This window comes from Camelus dromedarius, chromosome 3 (genome assembly GCF_036321535.1).
Source record: "Camelus dromedarius isolate mCamDro1 chromosome 3, mCamDro1.pat, whole genome shotgun sequence".
In the NCBI taxonomy this organism is placed as follows: domain Eukaryota; kingdom Metazoa; phylum Chordata; class Mammalia; order Artiodactyla; family Camelidae; genus Camelus; species Camelus dromedarius.
The window spans coordinates 8,213,963-8,235,628 of NC_087438.1; the positions used below are offsets into that span (position 1 = coordinate 8,213,963).

At 41.0% G+C, this 21,666-nt stretch overlaps 1 protein-coding gene across 4 annotated transcripts in view; it reads right to left on the reverse strand.

Moving 5' to 3' along the window:
• Positions 1-21,666, reverse strand: part of CTNND2 (catenin delta 2) — an 886,119-nt gene that overhangs the window by 490,936 nt on the left and 373,517 nt on the right. The window lies entirely within an intron of this gene.

The following is a 21,666-nucleotide window of genomic DNA, read 5'->3' on the forward strand; positions in this document are numbered from 1 at the left end:
ATAAATTTTGCCTCTTCTTGTGCTTTCCCTAAGTTTTTTAGCTTCATTCATTGCTTTTTTCCAGGTAAACTTTATATTAATTTTTATTTCCTATATTTTGCCTCATCCCTAATGAATTATTTTTTAACTGGGATTGTATTCAATCTATAAGTGTACTGGGGAAGAACACCTTTTAAATGTGCAGTATTTACATAAAGTCACTAGATTACACTTTTATCACTTCTATAAGTTTCTACATTTAGATTTCAAGTAGTTTTGGTTAAAATAACTTTCAAGAATGCTACGGTTTTGCAGCTGCTGAATTTGAGATCTTGTACTGTTAAATTTTCGAACAGGCTTTTACAGAAAGAACTGCTATTGATTTTTATATTACAGTATATTTTCTAATTTGTATAGATGTACAGTGTGAAAGTGTTAGATTGACCAGCAATTATCTGACATCAAGTTCAGTATGGAGAGCAAAATGGCTAAAACAGAAACGTTTCCTAGACTAAGATGAGCACCCTTTACTGATTAAATTTTAGCAGTGTCACCTGTTAACAAAATTCAGTGTCGGGTCAAACATCTTCAGCAGAAAATACAAAATAGATTGCCAGATCTCAAGAGCTAGAGTAACAGAATACATTTTATAGCCAAAACGTCGGAGTACAGGAATTGAGAATAGGTGACAATCACATTCTCAAAGATTTTATGGCACACAACAGACACATGCCAATAGCAGGAGACAGGGAGGAGAGAAAATGCAAAATCAATAAGAAGCAACTGTGACTCGTAGCATCTTCTAGCCCATTCCTGGCATTGACTGTTCACATAGTTTATTGTAAGTAATAAGCTTTCTCTAGACCAAGCAATAAAGATATAATCAACACCTGGCACCCCACGGGCATCCACTCATTTGAGATGGGAATACTGGGTTGTGGATGGGGCAGCACTGACCGTGGCTTTCCAGAGCAAGGGAGGGAGCCCGAGCAGGTTTATTCTCACTGTCACTGGGGAGAATTCACTGGTACACTCAGCAGCGGGAACGGGAATGGCTCCATCATCTCTCCCAGGGAAGATGTTCGTATCAGGGGACAGTTAAAAACCTCTCCTGATGCACAAAGAAAGGACACAGCAGGTATGTGCACAGTCAAAATGCCACCAGAACACCACCTGCTGAGTCAGGAACTCAGGACTCAGCAAGGACAGTCATGAATAGCAGGACAAGGTCTGAGGTCAGGGTATCTAAGGAGAGTCTCTGTAAGATCCACAGCTGTTCCAACAAGGGTGCTGGGCATGACCCTCAGGATGCAATGGAGTCACAAGTTTGGCTGTATCCCCCATCCGTCTTATAATGTTAAGTCTGCATGAGCATGTGACCAAGTCTGGATAGAATTAAAGGTCCCTTTCTTCTTTGGGAAGCAGAAAACACAAGAGCCTTAAGAAAAGCATCCACACTGTCTGGAGCCGAGGGCAAACAAATGAGGGAGCTATCTGTATATGACCATTTGGTTTCCATTACAATTTGTCTACAGAAAACCTGAATCTTTGTAACTGCAGATTTTTGCATTCTGGCCATGTGAAATTGGGGGAAAAAAAAAAAACCCAACATGATTTGTATGGTTAAGACTTTGATTAATTATTTAGATAATTATTATTCAGATATGTAATAATTAAATTCACTATTAGCCCCTACTCTATGCATTGGGCAAGATAGTGAGTTCTCCTCACCTCCCCTCAAAATAAGCAAGACTTATCAAAGATCTTCCAGTCTATCCAGAGGGAACACTTAAACATTGCAATACAAAAAAAAAAGGGTTTATAACAGTGAAAATCAAGTTTCAGAAATGATACTAGGAGAGCCCAGAAGGAAGGGAGAACAAGATTTGTTCCCCTTTCCCTCCCTTCCCAGTGGTATCAGGCGGTCGGCGTGCCCAGAGGAGGTCATTAGGATTTGATGAAGTCATGAGGGTGGTGCCCCCATGAATGGGATTAGTGCCCTTATAAGAGTCACAAGACCATTCGCTTTCTCTCTCTGCTCTCTGCCACGTGTTGGCAGTTTGCAACCCGAAAGAGTACTCTCAGCAGACTCAGACCATGCTGGTACCTTGATCTCGGATTTCAGCTCCTAGAACTGTGAGCGGTAAGTTTATGCTGTTTTTAAGCCCCCCAGGCTGTGGCACTTTTACGAGAGCAGCCTTAACAGACCAAGACAGAAGTTAATCAAGAAGTGAGAATCAACAATCTACCTTAGAGAAAGTAGTTTTTGATCTTGGCCTTGGACGTGCGGTAGCTTTCAAAAGACAGGTGGAGACGAGAGCTTCTTGGAGGGAAAGTCAGAAAGACGGCACCAAGACAGAAGAGGCCCTGCATGTGTCTACTCAAAGATCATGGCTTGGCTTGAAAAGTACCACTGCGAATCTGGATGGGAATTTTTTTTTTTTCTCTCATGAAAGTACCTCTGAAGACCAGGATAACGTAAATTCTCAGTCCTGATGTCATATGTGTTCAAACTGAGCCCCTTAGAAGAGTCCCATTCGTTGAGCAAGTTACCTACGGTTGTTTCCCAGCTCTTGCTCTCATTATATTACAAAGTACCTCCCATGGTCCCCTCAAAGTGTCCGCAGCCCTTGTACGTGCCCCCCACTGGCTCTGTGTGCTAGCCCCACGCTCCTGGGGCATCTCCTTGTCCCCTGTTTGCATTTGCCCAGCAAAGCTGAGATGTGAGCATCAAAGCTGGGCTGCGTCCGCAGGGATAATTTTTTGAACCAGCATCAGACGTCTATGGAAAGTCTGAGGTAGAGGTTATAAATCAAGCAAGTCTCACATATTACCCCCATTCTCTCTTCACACTGCAAACAAGACAATTTGACCCACGAAGTTTATTTCACAAATACAGGCTGTGTGAGCCATCCTGGATATTGGCAGAAAGTGAGAGAATGTAGACTCGATGACAGTTGTTTGTTTTTTGTTTTTTTTTGTCCAGTAAGACCCAGGGTTAAATGACTTACCAAAGTTTACTCAAGAAGCCATGTTGCCAGAAATTAAATTTAGGATTCCAGATACTCAAGCAGCAGTGGATGACTAATTCTTACTGCCTTCTCTCTACCCTAGAACCTAAAAGTGAACAACTAATGGCATAAAAATTCCCAGTACACCGTTTTGAATCAGTTTGGGTCCAAGAGCACGTATTTTCATGCCCAATTTGAGTGCGCAGAACACTTGGTTAGCTCTTGCTCTCAAGGAATTTAGGGAAGACAGTCACATATAGAGTGAATTCTAATCAGGACACAAGGAATGTCCAAACTTGATGTGTTAAGATTCCCCAGTGCTAGCACAGTAAACTGAGAACCTGAGTATTGTAATACATGCAGACAGTCGACTGATCCAGGAAGGCAGAGGCTGAAACAATGAAACCTACTTTCCATATTTAAATGCAAGGTTGCTTTGAGCATCTTATGTCCTATATCCACACAAAGGAAAGAAATAGATAACTTCCTGTTGCTAAACCTAGATGGACTCAAACCAGAGAATTTGGGAAACTAATTAACTTGGATTATCCACTTAAGGACTTGTAACTCTATCAATAGTTTTACATTATTAATGACTTTTCAGAATTTCAGGATGTCTTTAAATTCCCACCGGACTATTCTGTGCTCAGCTATAATTGCCAATAAAAGTTATTACTTGGATGATCTACTAGGTGGCAAAGTGCTACGTGAGTTACATGCACAGCTTCACTCAAACTTCTCAATAATAATGAGAATAAGTATTATTGCTCACGCTTTTCAGGTGAGGCAATGTGGGGACCAGATGGATAGGGAAATTTTCCAGTGATCCTGTTGCCATATGAAGGCAAAACTGAACATAACCCCAGCTGATTCCGCACCACCTTCACATATTTAAAACTCCACACACCCACACAGCCAATGGTCTTCCCCGCAACAGCTTCGCACAAGCTTCTTTTTCTGTAAATAGTAACATCCATTCCCCGTCCAGTATGGGGACATGTCCAGGGGGCATTAGTTCTGGGTAAAGCACGAGATAATACACTAAATTTACATGATTACTGTTAGAATTAAATTAGAGGATTGCCCCAAACACTTAAAAACTGCAAACTGTTATATAAATGTAAGATTTTAGTACTCTTTATCATTAAAAATAGAAAAGAGTTGTGTAATACTGAAGCGACAGTTGTGTTACTAGAGATACTTCTGTGTTTTGTCTTCCTTCCATCTCAATTATAACGTTGTACAGAATGGAATGGGTCTTAGATAACTTTGAATGACCTGAAATGAAACATTACCCCCAACTTTTTAAAACTGAAGTATAGTTGATTTACAATGTTGTGTTAGTTTCTGGTGTACAGCACAACAATTCAGTTTTATATATATATATATATATATATATGCTCTTTCCATATTCTTTTTCAATATGTTTTATTACAAGATATTGAATATAGTTCCCTGTGATATACAGTAAGACCTTGTTGTTTATCTATTTTAGATATAGTAGTTTGTATTTGCAAATCCCAGATTTGTAATTTATCCCTCTCCCCTTCCCCCTTTGGTTACCATAAGTTTGTTTTCTATGTCTGTGAGTCTGTTTCTGGTTTATAAATAAATTCATTTGTATCAATGTTTTTAGATTCAACATATAAGAGATATCATATGATATTTGTCTCTGTCTGACTGTACTCACTTAGTATGATCACCTCTAGGTCCATCTATGTTCCTGCACATGGCATTATTTCACTCTTTTTTATGGCTAAGTAGTATTCCTGTGTGTGTGTGTGTGTGTGTGTGTGTGTGTGTGTGTGCGCGCGTATCACAACTTCTTTATCCAATCATCTGTCAAGGGACATTTAGGTTGCTTCCATGGACACTGGGAAACATTCCCCTTTCCATGTAAGGGTCTCATTTTGACACAGAAAATTGGCGGATTCACATTTAAGAATATTTGACTAAGGAGAGAATTGGCCCTTAGTCATGTTTTTTTCTGCCTTGACTAGACTCATTTGAATGTCAAGAAGAATGAGAAGTGGAGCCAGTGGAGCCAAAGTGGAGCCAAAGACTTACGTGGAGCCAGTCCCACAGCTTTACAGGTAGATCTTTTATGTCTCACTGTTTCAGTAGCAGGTCATGACTTAACACCACAATTGCTCTGGCAACCAACTCTCCCCTCTAAAGGAACTGCTCTTTGAAAAGCAAGTTATTTTTGTTTTTTTAACAACTATATGAGGGCAATCTTAGACAGAGTAAATGCATACCTATTAGGGAAGAAGACTTAACCCAACAACAAACGTTTATGAGTTGGTACACATTTCCTATCTTGTCACTATCACAAAACCACTGCCTCCAAGTTTCTCCTTCTACTGTGGTTACAATGTCTATGAAGAATTTCTTTTTATTGGGTAATGATTTTCACTTTTCCTTATAAGAGCTGGGCAGAGGCTAAGAAAACACTGGTATAAATGGTGAACCTCTGGCAATTAATTCTTTGTATTCTTGGGCTGTCTGGGTTTCAGGGATTTCTGATGAAGCAAATAAATTTGCCTGATGTCAAATAGTGAGGCGTTACCTTAAATCATCCGACCTTGGGTAAAAGAGTTTTATCTCAAATTAACTCAGTCAAAGAGCCAATATGACTTTGGTAAAAATTAACCTGCCTGTTGTCAACAAGTCTATCATAATGATTCTTTATTACCCACTGACATTACATTTCACACTGGACTTTCTCTCTCATATGTATGGATGGTGAGATAGAGGAATGTGTGTGCACATGGGGTTTTGTTTTGTTTTGTTTTTCTCCTATTACACAGAAGATCTCATTTTCTCTTAAATTCCTCCCCCACCATTTTATCAATTTGTATCCATCGTCTCGTGAGCCCATTGCCTTTGCTGTGCTTGGCTGCCCTCTGAACTTACGTCTATTTTACCAAAGCAGTCTTTATAACATAGCTGATTGAATGTAAAATCCTGCATTTTACCCACGGCTCTGCAATTGCTCACGTCCCTTGCACTGTCATAAACTGCTTTCATATCCTGAGTGAACCTGGGAAACCTGGTGGTGTGGCTCTTAGAAGCTGGGAATTGCTGGAGTGGTGGCTTTTCAGCCTTTTAAGCACAGCATCTTTAGAGCACTTTGTCAAAACACATCATACCAGCCACATGTGTTCATTTATGTGAACCAGAGAAAACAGCTTTTCTTCTAAGATCATCTTAAATCAGGCATATTGCTGCTGCTTGACTACTTCCCAGAGGTACATCACTGTTCCCCTTGACAGGCTGAACTTCTCATTGGCCTATATAATTATGCATTTTATTCCACAGTCCTAAGAAATCTGCACTGGTCCTTGAGTCCTCTGGCTCCCTGAAAACAATGACAGTCATCTCCACTGCAGTTAAGAACTTGGAACTGTTTATTAACACAGTGGATCTACTAAGCTCAAACCTGAACATCAAGAAATGCAGGTAGGATTAGATCAAGGTTAGGAGACATTAGATGGAAACTGTATCCTCTCTGACACCCTTGCTTGAAATCTCGTTGTCAAAACAAGTTTAACAATAACATTAAAAAAAACACTGGATGACATTCTGTTACACTAAACATGGTCCATCGTAAAGAATAAAATAATGTAAGGAAGCCCACCAGTGCAGGGTCATAAAACAAAACTGCCTGCCTATATTTAAAATCTCCATGCCATTTTGATGGATTGCCTGCCTTAATCTGGGTTTTAAAAAATACTGCCTTAAAATGCTGTTTGTCTTTATTCACTTGGTTTTTGGTTCCCCCTTAAGTTCCCTGCCTTTGGGGAGTTCCTCCCCTGCCTTACCCTCACCCTGCTCCATCAGCCAGCATAAAGAAAAAAAAGTAATAATAAAATGAAAGGGACCAAAAGAGGAATTATCTGGGTGCCTCATCCACAGCAAGCTTTTGTTATTTTTTATTTTTAAAAGTCATATTTGTGTGGACAGGTTTGGGCCACAAAATGTGCAACTTTTTGCAGTCACTGCCAAGCAGGTTGGAAAGCCACCGGCCGAGGGAGGTCAAACCCTCCCGGGAATCTCCCTGGAATCTCCCAGAATCTCCGACACCAGCAGCCTGCACAAGCCTCACTGTTTGGGAAGTTTTAAGTTATGCTGTTTCCTTCTGAATTCCTTTGCATGGCCTTTTGACTGAGGGCCAAAGAACAGCAAACAGCCTGGGGGCTGGAGGGAGTGCCTGACCCCCCGCTATTGCTTCCCTGGGTCTGAGGAACACCTCTCTGTACCAGTTCAAAAATCATAGTTCAAAAGCCTAGTTCGTTCCCACCACTGAAGCCCCGCCTCACACATGAACTTGATTTTGCTCTGGCCTCTCTGGCACTGACCTCAATACTGTAAGAATCAGAGTTTTGTGGTTTCCTGGGGCCCTTCCTCTGCACCATCCTATACTTCACATCTTTCTGGCAGCTCCTCAGTCTGGAGTTTGTAACCCCAGGACATCATGTTTTTATGGCTAGGAGTCTGGAGAGCAAGGCCCTTTTGCCAAATACTCCCAGGTTACTCCCTACACACCATTTAAATCATAAAGTATCCTGAGCACTGACTCTCAACAATATTCAAGATTCAGATAATAGAGATCTTCCTGAATGCATTCATCTATTCATCCTTTAAACAAAGAAACAGTGAGTGCCTTTTATGTGCCTGACACCTTTCTAGATGCTGTGAATGAAGCACTGAACAAAAGGACCAAAAATCCCTGCCCTCAACCCACTCCTGCCTTCAACCCTCCTACCCTGCTGGTGGGAATGTAGTTTGGTGCAGCCACTATGAAGAACAGTATGGAGGCTCCTTAAAAAACTCAAAATAGAGTGACCATGGGATCCAGCAATCCCACTCCTGGGCATTTATCTGGACAAAACTCTAACTCAAAAAGATACATGCACCCCAATGTTCATAGCACTATTTACAGCAGCCAAGACATGGAAGCAACCTAAATGTCCATTGACAAATGACTGGATAAAGAAAATGTGGTATGTGTGTGTGTGTGTATCTGTGTGTATATGTGTATATATAATCAGCAATAAAAAAAGAATGGAATAATGTCATTTGCAGCAACACGGATGGACCTAGAGATTAATTCTCATATTAAGTAAAGTAAGTCAGACAGAGAAAGAGAAGTATCATATGAGATCACTTATATGTGGAATCTAAAAAAATGAAAGAAATGAACTTATTTACAAAACAGAAACAGACTCACAGACATCGAAAACAAACATGGTTACCAGGACGGAAAGGGGGGAGGGATAAATTAGGAGTTTGGGATTGGCAGATACAGACTATTAAATATAAAGCACATAAAGAATAAGGTCCTATGGTATAGCACAAGGAACTATATTCAATACCTTATAATAACCTATAATGAAAAAGAATATATATATATATATATATAAATATATATATACATAATGATTGAATCACTATGCTGTACGCCAGAAACTAACACAACATTGTAAATCAACTATACTTCAATAAAAAAAAAAAAAAAGAAATCTGCCCTCAAGGTGCTGACATTCAGGTGGGGACAGGTTGCCCATAAACAGATACACGAGTAGAACAGATGGTAAGTCAGAGAGAGAGAGAGACGTGCCAGGGAGGAAAACGAAGCAGGGATGGCATAGAGACCACTCAGGGTCAGTGGATGTCATTTTACGTAGGTTGGTCGTAACAAAAAGTCCCACTGAGAACTCACTGAGAAGGTGACATTTGAACAAAGACTTGAATCAGGTGAGGTGGCGAGTGGAGAACTAGTGGGTTGGGGAGAAGTTCTAGCAAATGCTACATCCTTGACGCAAGAGCTTGGCTGGAAGCCTCATTATCAGCGAGGAGACCAGTGTTGGAACAGAAAGGGGTGAGTGGGTGGGGGGCAGGAGTGGGGGTGGCGTGGGAGACAGGGGTTGTGGGAAGAGGGGGAAAGCAGACAGTATGTGCGGTCTTTCAGGCCACCGTAAGGACCTAGACTTCTCTCTGAGATGGGAAAGCTTAGAGGGGTATAGGTCGGGGGAAATTGCTTGAATTATGTTTACAGCCTCCCTCTGGCTGCTACTGAAATGAGTTTGCTTGGGGACAAAGATGGAGATTAGGTGGAGGACAATGGTGGCTGGGACAAAAGTGACAGCAGAGGAGCAGAAAGAGTTGTCTGAATTCTGGATAATTTTTAAAGTTAGTCAGTGGGTCTAATGAGTTGAATACTTGAGCTGGTAGAAGGTGAGAGTCAGAGATGACAGCTGAGTTTTCATATCTGAGCAGCTGGAAGTGACGGAACTGCTGTTTGCTGACCTGGAGAAGACGGTGCAGAAAGTGCAGGTTTGGGATGAGAGCAGAAGTCCACTTTCCACCACGGTGGGTGTGAGCTGCCCATTATACACCCAAGGGGCCGTGAGAGTTGAGAGCTTGAAGTTCATGGAATTTGTAGTTCAAGAGAGAATTCTGGGCTGGCAGTAGAGAGTTGGCAGTTGGCAGAGAACAGATGGCATTTAAAGCTGGAGAGGACCCAACTGGCAGACCTGCTTCATTGTGCTGTTCGTTGTCTTAAAGGAGAATTGGTGTGCCGTTAGACGGAGCCTGTATCCCCGGATTTTCTGTGCTCGCATCACTCTTTCTGGCCATCACTCTCTTCTGCTTTATGCCCGTCCCCCTCCACTCACGTATGATGCCTGGGGTCCCCTGTAAGCTCCTCACGAACGAACAGGGATCTTGAGCTTTACAGCTCACTGATGCACGTTCTTGGCACGGAGCTGATTCTCAGTAAATGTCTGGCAAACAAGTGAATGATTTCTGGTACAGAATATTGAAAGCACTCAACTAAGTATAAAGGGAAGTCAATGCCTAGGAGTATATTGGAGGTTTAGAAAGTGAGGTAGGAAACAGACTCAGAGGGAAAAAAAATGGACCTTTCACCAGCAGGCAGACCCAGGCGATGGAAAAGGGGACTGTTCGTACAAGTGAATTGAGAGGGAGGAACTCAGAATAGCGGTTAAAGACGGGCACAGAACTGGAGATCAGAATCAGCCTGGGTCAACAGCGTGGCCCTTGTCTGTCAGCACCACACACTGGCCCTCCCCAGCCTTCTGCCAGCTGCATCTTAGCCACACTCCTGAAGTTCTAGTACCTCAGCGGAGGGTCCCTCCATGCTCTACAGACGCACCCAGCGGATTCACGTCTCCTCGACCACGATCTTCTCCAGGCCCTTGCTACTGTTCAGTCTGTGGGCTCTCACGGAATATTCAGAGCTCTCACCAGGATTTTTGCTTTTGAGGCAACATCTCCCATCACTGCTTCCTATAAACTTTAGAGTCTGTCACACGGTGTTGTGCAGAGTTGACTTCGGGCTGAATCGGGCATCTGCTCACGTGTGCAGGGTGCACACAGCACAGTCGAGGCAGCAGCACAGGCCCATGGAAGGGCCAGGAGGCGTGTGCAGCAGCTGATGGGGCACCAAATCTAGAGGCAGTGGACAAATAAGAAGGGGACAGTCTTTCGAGGGAATGTGTGACATCAAAGGTGACCAACATTTACTCAGTAGTCCAGGCAGCATCCACGTCCATGGAGAGTAGTCCCTGGATCTCAAACACGCTGAGATACATCACCCCAGACCAGCTCTTTCCCACCTCCGTGTTTGATGCGGCTTTATTTTTGAATTTCATGATCACAAAGCACTCCTTTGATGCTTAATTTAACTTTTCATACCTGACACTGCAAAGTAATGAACTTTGAGTGAGGATGAATATTTGGTGATAAGTACACTCCTCATTTCTAAAAGGCATTTAAGACATTTTCAGCGATGGTTTAACGTTAGCTTCCTGGTTTGGGTTAGGATGTAGAGTTCGCCAGAGTCTACCGATATTTGGTGAATAAATAAAATGTGTTGTACCAGCAAAATTAAGACTCATAACGTGTAAGAAAAAGAAGTGAGGAAAAAGAGAATAGGAAAGTTCTGAAATTCAATTAATATAAGACACTCAAGAGTCTTATAATCTAATTCAGAACATTAAAACTGATGGATATGAAACAGCAGGTCAGACTAATCACGTGCTGAGGGAGGGTATTACCAAAGAGACACGTGAGAGTAGCTCAGAAATCGGGTATTATTGTCATCTGCACTTTAGGGACCATGAAATGGCCACCTGAAGAGACCCGGTAGACCGCACCAGGTCAAACTGGGAGTCGGCGGCTGACCTGAAACTGGAGCCAAGATCTGCTTCCGAACCACATGCTCTTAACCATGACCTTGTAGTTTACCGAGGAAATTCCACATTCTGGGCACTTTAGTTTTCCAGGATAATTCTACTTGTTACATTCTGGTATGTTAACTATTCCAGAGCACAGAGAATGATGGAGTATCTGTATGTATTTCTATGGGGCAAGCATGAACTCGGAAAAATCAGAAAATAAATACTATCTTATTTATGAAAAGAAAAGCAAAGATTCTAGTTAAAACGGTAGCAAGCCAAACAGAGCAGTGATCTAAGTGAGGAGCACAATGTCTACTGGAGGTACGCTCACAGTCGGCCACCCTGACCTTCACCAGGGCACCCAACCCTGCCCTGGACTGCCTGCCAACACCTTCTAAAAGAATTGCAATAGGAAAGATACCAGCCCCTCTCGACTGGAGGCAAACTCAGTGGTAGGGCATTTGACTGCAAAATCCTCTCCACTGACATTTGATTTTATCATACAGCTAGAAGGGTCAAAAAAACCAACTGAAAAATATCCTGAATTACCACTCCTCCAAAAAGGAAATCAGTTCAATGGCAGGTTATATACTGAAAACTCAATAGCTTCTTGAGATGTTGGCAAAAGCACAAGGTACAATTCTTTGGGGGAAAAAAAATTCACCATAGAATCAAATTATAAAATGTCCAAAAATAAATTTAACAGAAAAAGTGAAAGAAATATAAAAATAAAATCATAAAATTTCATTGAAGGAGTGAAAACAAAATGAAACCCTTTCATGTAATTAGAAAAAAAGTCATATTCCTAGGTGGAGATATTTTTAAAGTGTCACTGCTCACCAGAATATATATATATATATATAGATATATATCTTCAGTGCAATCCCCCCAAAATCAATTTGTATCCTTTCTTTACTTAAAATGTCAAAGTCGATTCATATGAAAGAATACCTATAGAAAACCAGTAAACTCAGTTTTGAAAAAGATCTATCATTATCAAAATGTATTCTCAAATGACAATAACTCAAATAGCTTGTTATTTACTAAATAATATTATTTTTTTTTTCAGAAACAAACTACTATGTTTACTGTCACTTAAAATCTGTCTACATGGTCATTTTCTTATAACCTTTTCTTCCTTATTGAATAAAATCTAAAAATCTCATTATCTCTAAGAATACTAACCTGCTCAGAATTTCCTAAATTTCAGTTTTCTTGGCTATCTTTGAGCTACTTTTAAACAACATTATCCCTGAAGTCATGGGGTCTCACATGTTATTTGTGTTTTTAAGTACCCATGGAAAGAAATATATAACTGTTAAAATGAAAATGTTCAGCCCTGAGCCGCCTGCAGCCACCCCACAGGGCACCACCTCACTCCTCCGACTGAGAGTGTGCTACCTAGATGAATGTATTTCTATTTCATGAAGTTAATAAAGAACATGTGAACACAAAGTATAATTTCATTACTTATTTTAAAGTTTTGAAATTGCCATTGATTTGGCCTTTCCCATATGTGACTTTAGCTTCTTATGCATTTTTATTAAAAGTACGCTAACCTGCAATTTAAAATATTTTGAATTACTATTCAATAAAATTGGTATTTTTTCTTGTGGTCCATAGTTTTGTGAATTTCAACACATTGATAGATTCTGTGACTAGCAGCATAATCAGAATACAGAACAGTCCTGTTGCCCTAGAAACTTCCCTCATGTAATCAATCCCTTTATACACTCCTTCCTCCACCTATAGATAATCACTGATATGTCTTCCATCTTTATGACTTTGTCTTTGGAGAATGTCATGACTTTTCTCACTTAGCAAATGTCTTTGGATTCATTAAAGTTGTTGCAAGTGTCAATCGTTTGCTCTTTTATACTGCTGAGTGGTATTCTGTTTGTGGATGTACCATATTCAGTTTCAGCATTCATCTGTTGAAAGAGATTTAGGTTGTTTCGAGCTTTGAGTATTACAAATAAAGTTAATATGAACACTCATATACAGTCTTGGCACAAACATAAGTTTTCATTTCTCTAGGGTAAATACCTAGATATTTGATCCTGGGTCATATGGTGACTATATATTTAACTTTATAAGAAAATACCAGTTTTCCAGCATCTATAGCATTTTGCATTCCTTCCAGCAACGTGTTAAGAGTTCCAGTTCCTCTGTGTTCCTGGTATTGTCAAGTTGTTTTTTTTTTTTTTTTTTTTTGATGTGTTTGTTATTAAATTTTAGCCATTCTGATCAGTGTGCAGGGATATCTCATTGTGGTTCACATCTGCATTCTCCCAGTGGTTAATGATGGGAAATATCCTCCCCAGTGCTTACTTGCTCTCCTTATAACTTCTTGATGAAGTATCTGTTCACGTCCTCTGCTTACCCTTCATTTTAAGCTACAGAGATAATTCTTCTTCGTCATTTTTCTAGATAAAATCTATAGGTTATTAAAAATATGGCTAGATTAGGCAATCCTTTTGAATTTCATATGCTGTCAACTCACTTTCCTTTTATAAGTTCCATACAATGTGCTCTCAAAATCACTGAATGGAAATAAACATGTGAAAAGAGGAGCTTTTCAACACACAGTTTTACTTCCTTCGAGTGAAATGAGAACAGAATGAGCTGGGAGATGCGTTCTGGATAATGTAACCAAATATGCAAAGAAGAGCAAAGTTAATGAGTAATAATGCAGCGAGTGGCACACAGCTGCCCATGTAAGTTTTACATTCGCATAAACCTATTCTCTGTGCTCGCTCATTGAGGTGTTCTAACACACGTTCAATTGTTATTCACTTTATTTATGGGTTTTTTTTTAAACTAGATTTGCTGTTAGGAAAGCATTTTTCTCATCTGCAGGCACACCTGTGTCTGAAATGACAACTTAGCGAGCGCATACGAGGCAGTCTCTACAAAGTTTGCTCTAGGTTTACTGTGTTGATCCCAATGCATCCTGGCTCCACTGCCCTGTGATGGCTCAGATTCATAGTCTAGAAAGCGCTTCCCAGACAGCCCAGTATCAACCCCAGTCCCACACTAAAGGTGCACAAGGCTCCTGATGTGAATTCATGCTGGTGGTGGAAGAGGCAAACCTCAAAGCAGCACCTAACCCTCTACCTAGAGTCTCGCTTTCTACATTCATCGTGTTCACATTTGACTTTTTTGCTACCCAGAACCTGCAACAGCATGTTTTAAAACTCCAGTCTCTGAGATTTTCAAAATTTCCACATGAAAAAAATGAATGATGCGCACATTTTTGCAGCCAGATGTTAAAAGTCAAAGAACGAGAAAATGGCTCACAATTGTGTTTTACCTGTTAAAAATGGTAAGACCTTTCCAGAAGTATGCAGAGTTTTATTCCTTATGTTCTATTTATAAGACATAATCATTAAAACAAAATACAGACCGAGTTGCCATAGCTCTCAGTTCTTACTTATAGCTTTTGAAATTCAATGCATATTTATCACACGCGTACTCTTGGGCAAAAAGGAGGGAGGCACTAACCAAAAGATTTAAAAGATCCACAAAATGCCAGACAAATTGAATGAGGACTGTTTAAATATCCCAAGCCTTTTCATTTAAAACTTTATATTCCATTTATATTTTACATTCCAATTTTTATGCCTGACAACAAATGTTGGCTTTAAGAAACAAAATAGAACATATGTGTGTCTAGCCACACACACACACTCTATGTTTTAATTTTGTTTTTTTCATTGCTTAGATAATCCGCAACCTCATGCTCTTCAATGTTAATAAATATATCAGGATGCACGATCGCAGTTCATCACAGGTCTTGAGTAATTCGGAGTAAACTCCCTCCTTGAAACGAAATACTCCGAAGAACACACTTCAAAATCAAAACACGAGAGGGATGGCTTATGATGGAAACTGTAACCATTATTAGGAAATCAAAAAGGAAGATGAATGTGATTATTAATTTCCAAATTTTTGAAAAGGTAGAAAGAGTGAATTTTTAAAAGGAAATCAAAAAGGAAGATGAATGTGATTATTAATTTCCAGATTTCTGAAAAGGTAGAAAGAGTGAATTTTTAAAAGGCCTGCAGCTTTTTAAATCTTATGCTACTACACAATTATGACAATGATTACTGCCTAGGATCCACCTGTCCTGATGGTACACAGCTTCCCTGGTGATGCGGGGCCCTCTCCAGGCCCTTGGGGAGGCCTCCATTTTCACCTTAATGACAGGATTTGGAATGTGTAATGGGACAAACCATTTATTATGACATTGCAAACAGTTAAATAGCACTGATTGAGTGGACCCCAGGCACTATTTAAAGGGCTTTCCATATAATATCTCAATCACCTTCTCAACCACACTCGGAGATTTGGACATTATTAATACCATCTCCAGTATATGCAGGAGCAAACTAAGGCACAGAAAAGTTAAAAGTTTTTTCAAAGTGGGGGAGGGTATAGCTCAGAAGTAGAGTGCAGATGCCTGAGGTCCTGGGTTCAACCCCCAGTACCTCCGTTAAAAAACAAACAAACAATTCATAAATAAACCTAAATCACTCCCCTCACTCCCTCAAAATAAAAGCTTTGGAAAAAAAAAAAAAGATCTAGGCTCTTGTAGGGGAAGGTATAGCTCAGTGGTAGAGTGTATGCTTAGCATGCACGAGGTCCTGGGGATTGAACCCAACTACATAAAAAAATACATAAACTTAATTAACCCACCTCCTCCCAAAAAATGGTTTCTCAGGTTCCCAGCACTAGGAAGAAACAGAGCTGGAATTCCAACCCAGGCAGTCTGGCTTGGGAATCCACAATCTTAATCCTCCCTGCTTCCTAGGGAGACAGAAATGCAGAACATCCTCCTGGGAATTACAGATGTCACTTCTACGTGGGATGTTCTCCCCCACTGTGACCACGATAACGTCCTCCTCTTTTCTAGGGCACCGGTTCCCTTTCAGAGCGGGGACTCTTGAAACAGTTGCCGGTGCCAAAATGGAAAGCTGCTACAGTGACAAGCCTGATTTCCAAGTAGATACCCAGTCAGTGTTTTAAATAACATATTTTAGAAAGAATCCAGCAACTCAGCAACCACTTGTGACGCATTCTTTCTAATTACCATCGAACATTTGGTTCTCTGTAGACACTTTGCTGTCACCAAAATACTGCTATTTCATGCATGAGAACTTGCTTAGCAAAAATATTTTCAAAAAGAACCAGGACAGCTGTCAAAAATGATCATAACCTTTGCGATGTGAAGAATCCTGAAATAAGCTGTTGGGTATCTTTACGTGCGAAACGGAAGCCGGGTACAGCCCTCGGATACTTAGAGCACATCTCATAACACAAAATACTGTCTTGCACACACCCACACGCTGCTGTATAATGTCAGCAAAAAACGCACTGCCTGTGTTATTTCGCGTGATCACGAATGGAGGGTAGCTAAGTAGGTATTTTCACTCGCTGTTTCTCAGAAAAGTTCTTCAAGGCTTGAACAGGTTTAAACAAGAATCTTGTATCACTACCAGGTAGCAAACTAGCTCCTAGACTAGTTGCCTCTAGAGAATCCTGTCCATTCTTCGTTTCTTGATGTCTCAGTGGTAGGAAGACTTTACGCAATGGTGTAGATGTGTCTGACATGTATTTATAAGGATGTGTAAATATCAGAAACTGTATATACATGTATACAGTAGTCTATACATACGACATGTGAATTGATGCGAATTGATGTTCTGATATCTGTATCTACGTCTACATAGCTATACTTACATCTAGATCTAGATTTTTTCTCTCTCCCACCAGCCTTTTTTTTTGTGTGAAAAAATGGACTAATATGAAATATAGCCAAATAAAGAGAAATATATATTTTTACTCAGACAATTATTTTCACAGTTACTGGGTTTGAATTACGGACCTCCATGGCTTTGAACCACCTGCTTAGGGGATTGAAGCCTGATTTGCTGTTTGGAAAACAGAGGGATTTGGTTAAGGCGTTGGGTGACATCAGTGCCTTTCAACCTAAGGTCTGCAGAGTCCTCGAGCTTCAAGTCTCGGGGTGACTGGGGTGCAGGGGGAGGAGGTGAGATTCTAGGCATCAAGCAACTTAAAATGCCACCTCTCCAGGCTGAGATATAGACTGGACTTCTGAGGAAGATTTCACTAGAAATTCAAGATCAAAACACATGTGAAAATCTCTGATCCTTAAGGCCACTTACAGTACTTGTAGTATTTTGTTGCCATTTAATGCCTTAAAGAGACACATTGATATTCACATTTACTGTGATCTTACATAGAATGACATCTTCACTCTCTACGCATCCGTATGAAATACAGAAAAGTAGTGTGTCACAGCTTTAATGGAGCTGACCATCTAATTGCTTAGAAGTCATTGTTATCTAACCATAATGTATATATATGTACAAGCAAGACTCTGACATAGCTGTTTGCCCTACTTAGCTTACTTTAGGTTAACAATAAGTGCTCCACAGCAATGAAATTTCATTTAACAAAATACTAATCTTCCGACTTATTCATCTGAATCAATGAGGTTTTACATAACATCTTACTTCAGAAGAGCAAACTACTGTCTTAAGAACAATTTCGAATTTGGCTTGGCTAATTTTCTCTGTAAGTCTTCAGTATATGAAAAATATTAAAGATCTGAAAAACATTAACCTAGGATAAATGCAGATTTGTAGTTGAGATAATTTAGATTTATAAATGTCTGAATTATTTTTTAAAGAACAATTAAAATTCATAACATATAAAGAGTGTAAAATATCACAGTGATTCAAATTTTTTCTAACAAAATTTGATGCAATTTGTGCTTAAAGAAAAATATTTAGATTTAAAGGGTTGTTAATTCAATGTCCACCCTTCAGGAATAAAAGATCTATTTGTGATTTTTAAGAATATATTCGTTTTCATAACATCCTGACAAGGAAGATTCTGAACCTTCCAGTTGGTAATCAATAGTCATTGTTAATGATTAGGTGACTTCATGAATATTTTCTGACTCTGAAGAAGATGTGGGTTTGTTGCTACGTCATCAATCATCATGGGCCATCTGGCTAAAGAGAAGAACAAGTCTTCATTAGAAGCGAACATTTTTGAAAATCCATTTTACCAACAGCTATGAGTGCATTCATCTCATTTGCAGAAGAAGGGAGCTTTCTGATCTGTAAATGCCTATTCTACCTTGTCTCAACCATGTGGGAGTGGTATCGGCAAAAGAAACGTGGACATGAAACAAATACAAAGAATTTTCAAAGAGATGCTGCCACCTTTTGGTTGCACTTCCATGAAGCTGACACTCACTCCTGAAAGCTTGCGAAGTCAGAAGAAAGTCTCACTGAAACGATGGCGAACGTTTCAGAATCATAAGCAATTCCATGGTGGCCGTATTTCTTATTTAGAATGGCTCCCACTATTTTGGAAAGTTTCAGAAAGACTCATTGACAGGAAGTCATCTTTCCAAATGTTAATACAGCAGTAGAAAAGATCCACTTGAGAAATGGAGAAATGCTCCTTGTTTTATTGAGGTCAGACATATTAATGCTGTGTCATAATACCCATCGAGGCGATAATAAAGGAATTTTTATTCTACTGAAGGAAAGACCAGGAAAGATCACTTAATGCTTTCTGCGCTAGCATTCCATCGAGGCTCCACGTCTCATTTCGTCAGTGGTTAGTTCTCATACTTGTGAAGATCTTTTTTACTAATCCCACTCTCCAAACAGAGTAGGGATCCAATCTGTCTTTTCTTACAAGTTCTTCACAATTTCTTTCATTCCTCAGGAGTTAATTTGCTTTCAGGCTGAAGCAGCACCTACTCCTAAGGAAAGAGTTTACCTCCTGGAGTCTAATCAATAATTACAAGAATAGGCCCCATGGTTTTTTAATGACTTCATTTAACTGACTCTGACTTGAAATCAGAAAACTTCTTTGAGTCTGATGGTTATATTTATTATTTATAAAAATATTTTAACAAGTTGAAATATTAATCATGGTATACTGAGTGTTCATTCTGTCACTTTAAAAACTGAACCGTTGTCTTAAGCAGTATTCAATAGCACTGTTGGTATTTACTCTCTTTCTTTGATTCCTTTGAAGTAATTATTCAAATCACTGACTTTACATGCCAAAGATCTGAAGGGTTTCCAAATGCACCTGCAACCTAAAGGAACAGTACCCAACCATGTAAGCCGTGGGCTAATTCCAAAGGACTCAAGGAAACTGGGATTTAGTCCAGTTTTACAATACCACCATTGACCTTGAACTGCCCTTCAGTGTATAGCCCCGAAGCAAGCTGAGACCATCACTGCCCCTTGTGGTCTGCAACACAGTGCTTCAGATCCTCTCACAGCACAGTGATGGGTGGATGCCCCAGGATGTCCCAGCCCCTCACTGGCTACTGCAGATGCCAGGAGTCCAGGCAGAGCTTACACCCCTGGTTTCTGGACTTCTCTGAGTTCTTACTGCCGCCTCTCTTCTGACTCACATAGACCAAGTCAGGAAGCTCAGCCCTTAAGTGACTTCTGCAATAGAATCTCATTCAAGTTCTAACTTCAGCCTCCCTTACTGAGGCCTGAAGAGGGCGGAGACACACAGAGCCCACTCCTAGCTCCTCCTCCGCCCCTCCTCCTCCACACATCTATTCGGCTGCCCCTCCACCCAATGGCCCCAAAATGCTTCTCCCTCAAGAGGAGCCATGAGGCCAACAGTATCTCATATCCTTTCCTATGACGTTATTACAATTCCTCTCCTCTCCTCACTCCCCATCCTGCTTCATGGCCCCTCCTTACTCAGCACCCATTATCAGGATTATTCCGAATTGAGAGCATTATATGAAACATCCTCACAATGCCTCCTTGTCTGTCTCTCCCTTCCGAGATGACAACAGCTCCATGACTAATCTACCAAGGCTAGTTTTTAAAGTTTATGTATCTATTGTTGCTGTTGTAAGGCATGAAAAAATAGCAGGGACCGTGGAAGTGTGTGTGTTAACCTCAGGACCACGAGGAACGAATAGGTTTCCGACACCCAGGTCCGGTTCAGCTGTCTTATTTCCCTAGCCGGCAGGTACTGCCCACTCCCGGTTATCAAATAGGTCCGGTGAGAACTGCTGAGCGTATGTTTGATTTTCATGCTAGCCCTGACTCAGGTCATCAGTGTTTTACTGTAGGATTTCTTCATGGGGCCAGTACCATCAGAGCTGTTCTTTAGCCCCGTGATGCGTAAAACAGGGTTGTCCTGTGGAAGCAGCCGCTGGCTATGCTGCATTCCATCAGAAAATGCATTCAGGGTTTTCAGAGTCTGCCACCCCCAAACCCTAAGTCAGGAACTTAGCTGAGCTTCAGATCTGCATGATACACGTGGGAGAGGTCTATGCAGACTGGGAGGACATGGAATTCTCTGACTACTGTCAGTAAAGGGAACTCACCACAGAGAGAAGCCTCTGTTTAGGTACTAGAGTCCTCTGCTCAGCCAGTTGTTCTGAATTCCAAATTCATTTTCCCGCAGAGACGGTGCCATACCTGACCATGAGCTCCGTGCCCCACCCACAGCATCACTGTCCTCCTGTCTAAGGGCACTGTCTGGACTGCCCTAAGCAGAAGGAGTGACACGGGCTCTAGGATGCTGGCCAGGGCTGGAGAGCGGGCAGGGGAGAGGACAGACCACCGCCCTGTGCTGGACGCCTGAGCTGGACCGCCTCGAGCACTGCGCCCAATCCTTTGCATCCACTCCTCCAACGCGGTCAGAGTGAGGGAGCACAGACGTGGTAAACACATGCCCGGAGGAGCCAAGGGGGAAGGATGGAGAGCTGGGGCTCACTCGTGCTTGTCTGCCTATGTCTCCAAACATGTGAACCCAGTACCTTTGAAAAGAGGGACGTCCCCCTCCAGGTTTGAATTGTTTTCACTCACTCATTAGAAAACTATCTTTTTTCAGTCACAGGCTGAGTGCTTCCAATGCAAAGGAGAACAAAGATGTCACTTCTGCTTCAATGACACTTTTTATCTAATGTGAAAGGTCAGATCACATAAAGAACTATGTGGATAGAAATTATGATGGGATATGAAGGAAGTGGTTGGGTGCCCCGAGCTTAAGGAGGGCTATGTTAGATTAGGTGGTCAGTTAAGGCCACTGTGGGAGTAACATTTAAGCTGAGACAGGAAGGGTAAGTAGATGCCCAGGAGACAGGGAATTATGGGTAGAGTAGAGGGTACGGTGTGTGCAAAGGCCGTGAGGCACAGAAGAACTTGGTGCATTTTAGAAGACGGAAAGATCTGCTAGAGGCAGAGAGTGGGGGAGGAAGGGCAAGAGGAAAGTCTGTAAAAGCAGGCAGGGGTAAGATAAGGAGTATCTTGAAAGAGCAGAAGAAATTTTTATTAGGAAATAAGATAGGTGACCCAAGCTAGATCTATGGGTGGTATATTTTAGACATTGATTTGTATGTGTGAATTACCCATAAATCTACTTTTATGTCTGAAACC